The 10089-nt window shown below is 40.6% G+C and overlaps 1 pseudogene; it reads right to left on the bottom strand.

Annotated features, from left to right (window-relative positions):
* Nucleotides 1–8079: 8079 nt before the first annotated feature.
* Nucleotides 8080–9775, bottom strand: LOC123453729 (annotated as a pseudogene).
* Nucleotides 9776–10089: the final 314 nt, after the last annotated feature.

The raw sequence follows: 10089 nt of genomic DNA, 5'->3' as shown, positions 1-10089 counted from the left end.
ACTACTGGATCCACCGCTGCTGGGGCCACTGTTGCTGGTGCCCGAGCTACTGATATTGCTGCTGCACTCTGCTCCTGCTTGGGTCCCACTGTTGGCCCAAGTTGGTATGGCCAGGTCCTGGTCGCTGGAGCTGGGCACAGGTGGTGGGGGAGGGGAGGGAGCCGATGCTGCTCTAGTTCTCTCGCTATTCCACGTGTTCTTCTACCTTGTGATCTGCTCCTCCGTTGTTTACTGCCGCTCCCCCTTCATGTTTCTTGAGTTGTGGAGAGCTCCCATTTTAGTGGAAGCTGGCTCCCCTCACCTGGCTTTTCCTGTGGCTCAAGCTGAGCCTAGTGGCTTTCTGGTGCTGCCCCACCACCGCTGAGGTAGTCAGACCTGACGGAGCTGCTTTTGCCGGCCTGTGTGGGCTCTGGATGCTCTGGATCTCTTCTACTTCTCCACTGCCCTTTCAATTTCCTACATACCTCACTTTTTAGTAAAAGTGTCCATTTTGCTGAGTTTTTTTGGTCTTTTTCCCCCCTAAACTGTTTTGGCATGGTACCTTCACCGCCATCTTAACTGGAAGTCTAAGAATAATATTTTTTTTTAACAAAATCAAAGTTTATTTTATTAGAATTAGGAATGTTCTTTCCCTTGGGCAACCTGAACAGTCCAGTTACAATGAAAATCTAAGAACAGTTATTTACACAGCACAGCACAGGGTACTTGATCTATGCACAAAAATCACAGGGTCAGGAGCATGTCAAGAATTTACTGATCTGATTGTCTCACCAACCCATCCTGCCCTCTCCCAAGTGCTCTAAACCAGGATATATAGCTAAATTGTTTGTTATTTTGTCCTTTTCTCTTGTGCTAAATTTCAGCTCCTAATCACAGCTGAACCACATATATTACATAGCCGATTCAACCATTTCAAATCAAGTCAGTCTTGGATCTGTTAAATATATACATATGTATATATATATATATATATGTGTGTGTGTGTGTGTGTGTGTGTGTGTGTGTGTATAAGGGTGTTTCTATACACATGTGTATTTAATAAATTTATTTAAACACACATAAAACATACAATCTGAGGTGCAGCAAATTACACAGAATTTAACCTGGTGATATTATATGCTACTCCATTTTACCACTGTGGTATGTGTCCTGAGCTTTGAATCAAAATGTTATTGTAAATCACTGAAAGTCCATCTGCTGCTTAATGAACTGATCAAATGAAGCATGCACTTTCAAGACAAACTAACCTCTGCATGACAGGGAGACCCCTGGTGCTCACTTTAAATAGAGCCCTCTGGTAGAATTAGATAGGTGAAGTAGGAAAGCTGTCATACAATATGGCTTGCCTATCTCAGCTGGGGGCACTGAAACTACTAGCAGAAGCAATTAATTCTGTCAAGTATGGAGACAGCTATAAAAGCTTGGAAGTAGCAAGATGGGCTAATTCACCTTAACCATACAAGTTAGGGAGTGCACCCACAACTGCCAATACCCTCAGGTCGCATGCCAACAATGGAACTAAAACGCACTACTCCTCCATGGGGGGGGGGGAGGCTGACACTATAAAGCACAACACACTTTTGGATACTTGTTACGAGGGTGCATGTGAAGAGGATGTATGACACTCAAAATCCAGATACTGCAAAGTTAACTGGTCATTTTTTTAGAACACCATATATACAAAACATTTTAAGGGACCACATATATCTTTATAACAATTCTGGTTGCTTTTCAAAGTTACCAGGGAAAGGAACTTACTTGAACTTTCTTTAAGAAAAAAAATCTCCTTGGCTTTGATAGATTTCTTTTTTAAGAGTGATGCAGGGCTGGAGAGATGGTTTAGCGGTTAAGCGCTTGCCTGTGAAGCCTAAGGACCCCGGTTCGAGGCTCGGTTCCCCAGGTCCCACGTTAGCCAGATGCACAAGGGGGCGCACGCGTCTGGAGTTCGTTTGCAGAGGCTGGAGGCCCTGGCGCGCCCATTCTCTCTCTCTCCCTCTATCTGTCTTTCTCTCTGTGTCTGCCGCTCTCAAATAAATAAATAAAAAATGAACAAAAAAATATTAAGAAAAAAGAGTGATGCAGTTATATAATGTAAAATAAAGTCAAAGTCAAATGGATGATGGGAGAAGAAAGGGCCAAAGAGCATATGAAAGAAGCAAACATTGAGGTGGTCAGGAAGGGGAATAAAAAAGACACAAACAGGTCAAGTTGATGCTAAAGCAACATGTGGTTTAAGGAAGCAGCAAAATGTACTCAGCAAACATTCACTGACTTTTGATGGGAAAAGAAGTTGCAAGTCCATCTCCTGTAACAACCTTTTTTAAAAGGAAAAGTAGGGTTGATTCAGCAAAGCCTAACTTAGGCAAAAGGCCAGAGGAAAGTGAACCTACTTCCCAATGGAGTAATAAAATGTACAATGCAAGAGCAGACAAAGCTGCCTCACAAAAGGTAAACACTCCCTAGGCACGAAACAGTTAAAGGAAGACAAAGAGGTCCTCAGCCAAAACTGGTATTTAATAGTTACACCTCTTAATCTAGTTGCCTAGTTCACTATGCACTCTTATACAAAACTGACAGATTCAGAGATGCTGACCTGTTGAAAAATACCTTAGCCAGAATGGCCTAAGCAGGTATATAGTTAACAAAACCACCACCATCCTTTACTTTTAACATAGCTTTTAGTAGAAATTTCTCAAAAATGGACATCACAGCTGAAATGCATTATTAATTCTCCTATCTTCTAGCCGGGCGTGGTGGCGCACGCCTTTAATCCCAGCACTCGGGAGGCAGAGGTAGGAGGATCGCTGAGAGTTCGAGGCCACCCTGAGACTACATAGTGAATTCCAGGTCAGCCTGAGCCAGAGTGAGACCCTACCTCGAAAAACCAAAAAAAAAAAAAAAAAAAAAATTAATTCTCCTATCTTCTGACAATAGAAAAGAAGCAAACTGGGCTGGAGAGATGGCTTAGCGGTTAAGTGCTCGCCTGTGAAGCCTAAGGACCCCGGTTCGAGGCTCGGTTCCCCAGGTCCCACGTTAGCCAGATGCACAAGGGGGCGCACGCGTCTGGAGTTCGTTTGCAGAGGCTGGAAGCCCTGGCGCGCCCATTCTCTCTCTCTCCCTCTATCTGTCTTTCTCTCTGTGTCTGTCACTCTCAAATAATAAATAAATTTAAAAAAAAAAAAGAAAAGAAAAGAAGCAAACTCAGTGAATTCTACTTAAATGTACTGGATGGTATTATCATGTTCTGGGATGCTTGCATCCAAACAGCCCACTGCAACGCACACAAGCAAGTTCAGTATCCACCATTTAAAATTCACAATCTGAGACTAAGTGAATGACTATTAATTTATATTTAAAGTAAAAACATTTGTATTCAATACCCTAACACAGAAAAAGGATGAGAGGTAAGCCTAACTAAAATCTGAAAATGCTCAAACATCAATTCAGGGAAAACAAAACAGGAAAAGAAACTTAAAATACTTCCTCCAGATGTGGTGGGGCTTCTAGGAAGCCTAGGGCTGTGTGTATGACTTGGACACACAGGGGCAGGGACAGAGGCATAAGGCCATGGTGGAGTAGGGGCCGGGCAGGATCATTCATGAACTGGAACAGCAAATGAGAACAATATTTTATTTCTGTACAAGTTTTGATTGTGGACAAAATTTCATTTCTCTAGAGAAGAACTTCCCTCAAATATATATATGTACATATATTTTACCTCTGTTGCGGTCCGGTTCACATGGCTGGTAGAAATCACCCAACCAAGATCGCCCTGTGGGGAAAAAAAAAGATTTATTTTGGCTTATAGGCTACAAGGGTAAGCTCCATGATGGTAGAAAAAAATCATGACATGAGCAGAGGGTGGACATCACCCTCTGGCCAACATAAGGTGGACAACAGGAACAGGAGAGTATGCCAAATACTGGCATGAGGAAACTGCCTATAACACCCATAAGCCTGCTCCTAGCAAGCACCACCTCCAGGAGGCTTTAATTGCCAATTGCCATCAGCTGGGTAACCCTAACATCCAGAACACCTAAGCTTATGGGGGGACACCTGAATCAAACCACTACAACATCTGCCACATTAAGAATAAATGTCTTAAATAATTTTATATGTCACTGAGACCCACCTCAGTCAGTGATCTAAATTTAGTTTCAGCTATCAAACATAATTTAAGAATTCAAGAGATAAGTATAGGATAGAAAGCTGATTTTCAGAGACTGGAAAGTTTGAGGTACAGGTAGGAAGACAGAATATTTTTAATGTATAAAAGTACAGTTGGGCAGAAGTAGTAATGTCTAATGTTCTATGACACAATAGAATAACCATAGTTGATAACAGTAAGATATATCAAAATAGCTGGGATAATGATTTTCAAATGTTCTCAAATACAAGGAAATGCCTGAGGTGATAGGCCAACTTGAAAGAGAAGATGACTTGTGTGGAACTGTAATTTTGCTCTATTACTCTGCCTCTATTCCTGATGTATCAGATTCCTTCTCTTTTTGTTCATTGTCTTGTTTCAAGAAATTGCTTAGGCATTCCTTTGGAGTAGATTAGCTGATATTATACTGTTTCAGTTATTTTTCTCCTTGTTGTGACAAAATGCATGGCAAGAAATAGCTTAAGGGATAAAGGGGTTCTCTTGGTTTACAGATCCAGGTGACATAGTCCATCATGGCAGGAAAGATATGGTGGCAGGTCCAGGAGGGAGCTGGTCACATTGTGTCCAGCCAGGAAATGGAGATTATGATAATATGATAATTTTTATTTGGCCCATGGAGTGAGAGTAATGCCACATACATATGGGATGGATAAGTCTTTCTACCACAATTAGTCTAATTTAGAAATTCCTTTACAGACATGTCCAGAGATTTGTTTTCTATGCAACTCTAGATACTATCAAGTTGACAACACACACACACACACACACACACACACACACACACACACACACACGTTTCCTACATATGAAAATATCTTAATTTTCCCTTCATTCTTGAAGTATTTTAGCTGGGTATAGAATTCTGAAAGGTTGCTCTTTTTCTTCCAAGACTTGAAAAATGTATTGTCATTTTCTGATAGACTCCCTGGCTTCTACTTAAAATCCAACAACATTTTATTATTTTATTTTATTTTATTTGCAAGCAGATGGTGGGTAGAGAGAGGGACAGACATAGAAAGACAGAGAGAAAATGGATGCACCATGGCCTCCTGACACAGCAAATCAACTCCATATATATGTGCCACTTTGTGTATTGGGCTTTGCATGGGCACTAGGGAATAGAGTCTTGGTCGTTAGTTTTGTTTTTAATTTTGTTTATTTTTATTTATTTATTTATGTGAGAGCAACAAACAGAGAGAGAAAGGCAGATATATATATAGAGAGAATGGACATTCCAGGGCCTCCAGCCACTGCAAGCAAACTCCAGATGTGTGTGCCCCTTGTGCATCTGGCTAACGGGTTCTGGGGAATCAAGCCTCGAACTGGGGTCCTTAGGCTTCACAGACAAGCACAACCACTAAGCCATCTCTCCAACCCAGTTGTTAGGTTTTTCAGGCAAGTATTTTAACCATTGAGCCATTGCTCTAGCTCTTATTTTTTATACACTTTTCATAAGGCTCATTTTACAGTTAAGGCAAGAACAAGGAGAAAATATCTCAGAAAATTATAGTTGGAGCTGGGGGAAATGAAATAGAGGAGAGAAAGTCAATTCCAGGGAACATAATTAGTCCCTTAATTCTGTAGATTATTGGTTGTTGCCATTATTTTCTTATTTCTGTGACAAACATCCAACAGGAAATTTACAGAATGAAAAGGATTATTTCAGGCTTACAGATTCAGAAGAAGTTGACTCACTTCCCTAGATCCATTGCAGAAAGGCATAACCAATAGCCCACTGGCTCTAATAACCAGAAAGCAAGAACAGCCAGAGCTCAAATGGTTCTTTACAAACCTTAAGTCTGCACTAAAGTTCTACCCCCAGTGACACATCTCTTCCCCAGCAAGTCTCCACTTACTGGAAAGTCAAGTTGAAAGCTCAATCTTGATCAAAAATCCTTCAGGCTATGGAGGGCATACATTCAAACCATCACATTTTGACCCTGGCCCCATAGACTCATTATCACTTTGCAATACAAATTGCATTCAGCCCTGCTTCAAAGGTCCTCATAGTCTACCAATTTTAACATTATTCAAAAGTCTAAATTCTCATCTAAAATTGAGCCCTGTAAAATCAAAACACAAGTTACATACATCCAACAGAGGGTAAACAGTTCCATTGCAAAAAGCAAAACAGATACTAATGCAAAATCAATAACCCATAGGTAAATATCAAACATCTGCAGTTCAAATCCAACATCTATAACCAGTGAAAAAAGGCTCCGATTTCAGTTTTGCCCCTCCAACTGGATGGAAAACCCTGGGGAAATTTCCATCCTGGGCCAGCAGTGTTCCATGGCAGCTATTTCATAGTCATGGTACCGCCAAAATATCTTTAGGTCTATACTACAAATCACAGTTCATGCTCTTAGGTCACTGAAGTAGCCTCACTGGGTCTCCACACTGGGATTCCAACAACCTGTTCTATATGCAGCATCTCAGCAGTTCCTGCAATTGGTTTACTTGTTTACAAAGACCTTACTGGGTCTCATACAAGTATTACTACACTACTTCATATGCTACATCTCATCAGTGGCTTCTGGAACTGCATGTACTTTATGACTCATTTCTCTGCATTTTTTGTGCTTCCAATACCAGTACCAGGTATGCGACATAACCAAATTTGTAAGTCTCTGGGGAATAAACATGGACCTTGAAGAGAAGCATGCTTCTTCAACAATCTGCCTTGAAGCCACCTTCTTTCACTGGTTCATTGTCAGGGCATCATTTTCATGGTTTCAATGCAAAGAAGTTGGCCCACCTTAATGGTGGTAATCAAATTAATATTCAATATTCTAGAACCAGTCTCTGTGCCTGTAATTTTAAATTTATATTTTTGTGATAAAACATATACATTTTTCACAACTTTCTGATATATACCTTTCACCAATCACACCAGTCCAGGAAATTACTTTTAAACTGAACTTGCAAAAATTTTTAATTTAAATTCTTAAATTCTATGATTTCTTTTTTCTTTTTTTTTCTTTTTTTTAGCATCACAGAAGTTTTATTTGGATGTGGATTTTAAACTATCAATACAAATGCCAAGATACTACACAAAACATCCACAGTAACTTTTCCATTTTTTTGGAATTTTCACAAACATTTCCTACATAATTCAACATGTAACAGAGAAATGGTACATTTTTCTTTCATTTTGCATACAATGGAAAAACAAGTATATATATATATATATATATATATATATATATATATATATTTACAAATTTTAACTAGTAAACACTAGGCAGGTTGACAGTTTAAGTCTACAAGTGAGAAATTACCTAACAAAAATAATGAGAATTTACTCAGCATCAGCCACTTCCATAACCAAATGTTATTCTGATAAAACTTGCTGTCCATCAGACTTCTAGTATAAACTAGTATCCTGTAGTACTGCTGCTCACACCTGGGTTCTTCACAATTTACAAAATGTGAAAAGTGGGAGCAAACATTTGAAAAAAAAAAACCCTCAGAGTTCATTATGAGTAGAAGTGTGACGGAATTTCTGTCCAAGCATCTAGAAATCACCCAAGCTTTATAAACCTATATTCAAGAGGAGCACTTTTGTCCAACAGAGGAGCTAAAAACCAAACTCAAGTGTTTAGGTGGGGGGGAGGTGTTGGGATATTCAACCTCCATTTGAAAATTGTCTTAAAAAAAAGACCACCAAAAATAGATTCACTAAATTTATTTTAAAAATCATAAAACGTTTCTTACAAAAGAGCATTACATTCTGCACCCTGCTCTGAACAAATGCCAGGGACATGTGGACTATTACTTTCCTCCTGTCCCCCCTTCCCCCAAATGTTTACAGTGACCACAAAGCAAGGTGTTCACAATAATTACACGGGGGGGGGGATTTTTTTAAAACCACCAACAAAGAACAAAAAATAAAATTCACTCACTCTGCTGCTGTTTCAAAATTTCAGTGTTAGTTTTTTGCATGCCCTCCCCCCAACCCTGTTTGTAAGGAACTAAAACATTACATCTGGTGAACAGCAAAGATTTCACTACACCTCAAATGCAGAACACCTATGAAGCAGAGGAATGTTGGCTTTTTAAACAGAAGCAGATTAAAAAAAAAAAAAAAGATGCAGGACTCCTTCAGTTCTTCACTAGTCTTAGAAAAACTTTCCAGAATACTGCTTCACACTGTTCTGCAGCAAATGCTGTGCATTCTGTATCTGGTCCTGTGTTCCTGTAATAGTAATGATCCGATCTTCGGATCCTTCTAAAGGTTCATCAATTTTGATGGAAGCTCCAGACTCATAGTGAATTTGCTTAATACGCTGACCACCTTTGCCAATAATAGATCCAGCCAAATCTTTGCGAATAGTTACTTGTGTAGTAATAATAGGTCCACCAAGATCACCGTAAGAGCCACGTCCCCCTGCATAGGAATAATCATATCCTGGGCCACCCTGTGGTTCATAAGCCATTTGCCATTCTGATGGGCTCCATGTATCTATTGCAGAGTCCCAAGTTTCATCAGCACTGAAACCAACCATGCCATCATAGGGTCTCCAGGTCTCCCTCTTCTGTCATAGGCCATTAGATCTCCTCCTCTGGGTGGTGGTGGTGGTGGAAGAGGAAGATTCCGAGCTCTGCTACCACCCGGGCCACCCCAGCCAGGAGGAGGAGGAGGAGGAGGTCCTCCACTGAGGGCTCATGTCATCGTAATCTCTTCTAGAGGGAGGCATGGGACGTCCACCCCGGCACTCTGTCTAAACCACCTCTTCCCCGCATGGGAAATCCCACAGGACGACCACGGCGGTCATCAAACATCATTGTAAAACCACCATAGTCGTAGGTTTCGTGGTAAAAGTTAGGATCATAAGGTTGTGCACGACCTTTGATGGGAGGCTCAGATATAAGGTCAAGGATGATCTTTATGCACTCCACAACCCTGTCAGGCTTTCCTCCAATAAGAACAACTCTGTCGATGGAATGAGGGCAGCATTCTTGAAAAAGTTTGATTGTTGTCTGAGTGTTCTCTCGAAGTTCTTTGACTTTAGCACCTTTAACTCCAATAATTCCTCCTGCCAGACTCTGATGAATTAACAGGCTCAACTCACAGTCAAAGTCACTTCCTTTATAGTGTTGGTAATTTAAGCATTCCACAGCATCAGATTCGAGCGGAAGCTGGCTGGTTGCAGTGGGTGATGGCAACTGCAGGCCCTCTTCCAAGGTAGGGATGATTTTCTTCAGCATTTCTCCAGTTGTTTCAATATCAGCACTGATGCTCAATCTGTGCTCGGGGCCACTGCTGTCTGGGACTGAAACACTGGCATTGTAGTCTGTACGAAGCGCCTTAATATTCTTGCCTCCTTTCCCAATCACTGCCCCAGCATTCTTGCTCTGAAGCAGAATGCGCAATTCAGCCATCTCATCTGTGTTTCTAGATCTTTTAAATGCTTGTTCCTCTTCCATATCCTCTGCAGGGTGTTTACCAAATTCACCATTGGTTTCAGTGTTGGGGAAGGTTTCCTCTGGTTGTTCAGTTTCCATTTTCTTATATTAAAGACAGTTATCTAGAGGCAGCAACCAAGTGGGGACAGGCAAGACGTCGACGTCGGTGCGGCGGAGAAACAGAGGGTAATGGCGTATGCCAATTCTATGATTTCTTAATTCATAAGCAGGCAAATTCAAGAAGCTTTTCAGCTAGTACCTAAGTTTCAACAAGTTCTATGTTTCCCTTTTGAAACTTCATAGGGCAAGTCTTTGTAGTCTACAATTCTCCTGCATTTAGCATCCCCAAACTCTCACCAGAGAATGTGCCAAAAAGAATATTAACAAATTATATAATATAGTGCTATAAGCAGAGCTTTATAGGCTAATAATGACAAAAGAAATCTACACATGGTCAATACAGAAGCATAGTAGTAGGTTTGACTATAATTTCAACACATGGTGAATTGAAG

This window comes from Jaculus jaculus, chromosome 1 (genome assembly GCF_020740685.1).
Source record: "Jaculus jaculus isolate mJacJac1 chromosome 1, mJacJac1.mat.Y.cur, whole genome shotgun sequence".
NCBI lineage: Eukaryota > Metazoa > Chordata > Mammalia > Rodentia > Dipodidae > Jaculus > Jaculus jaculus.
The sequence above is the reverse complement of the archived record's forward strand: the minus strand, read 5'-3'. Positions and strand labels throughout refer to the sequence as shown.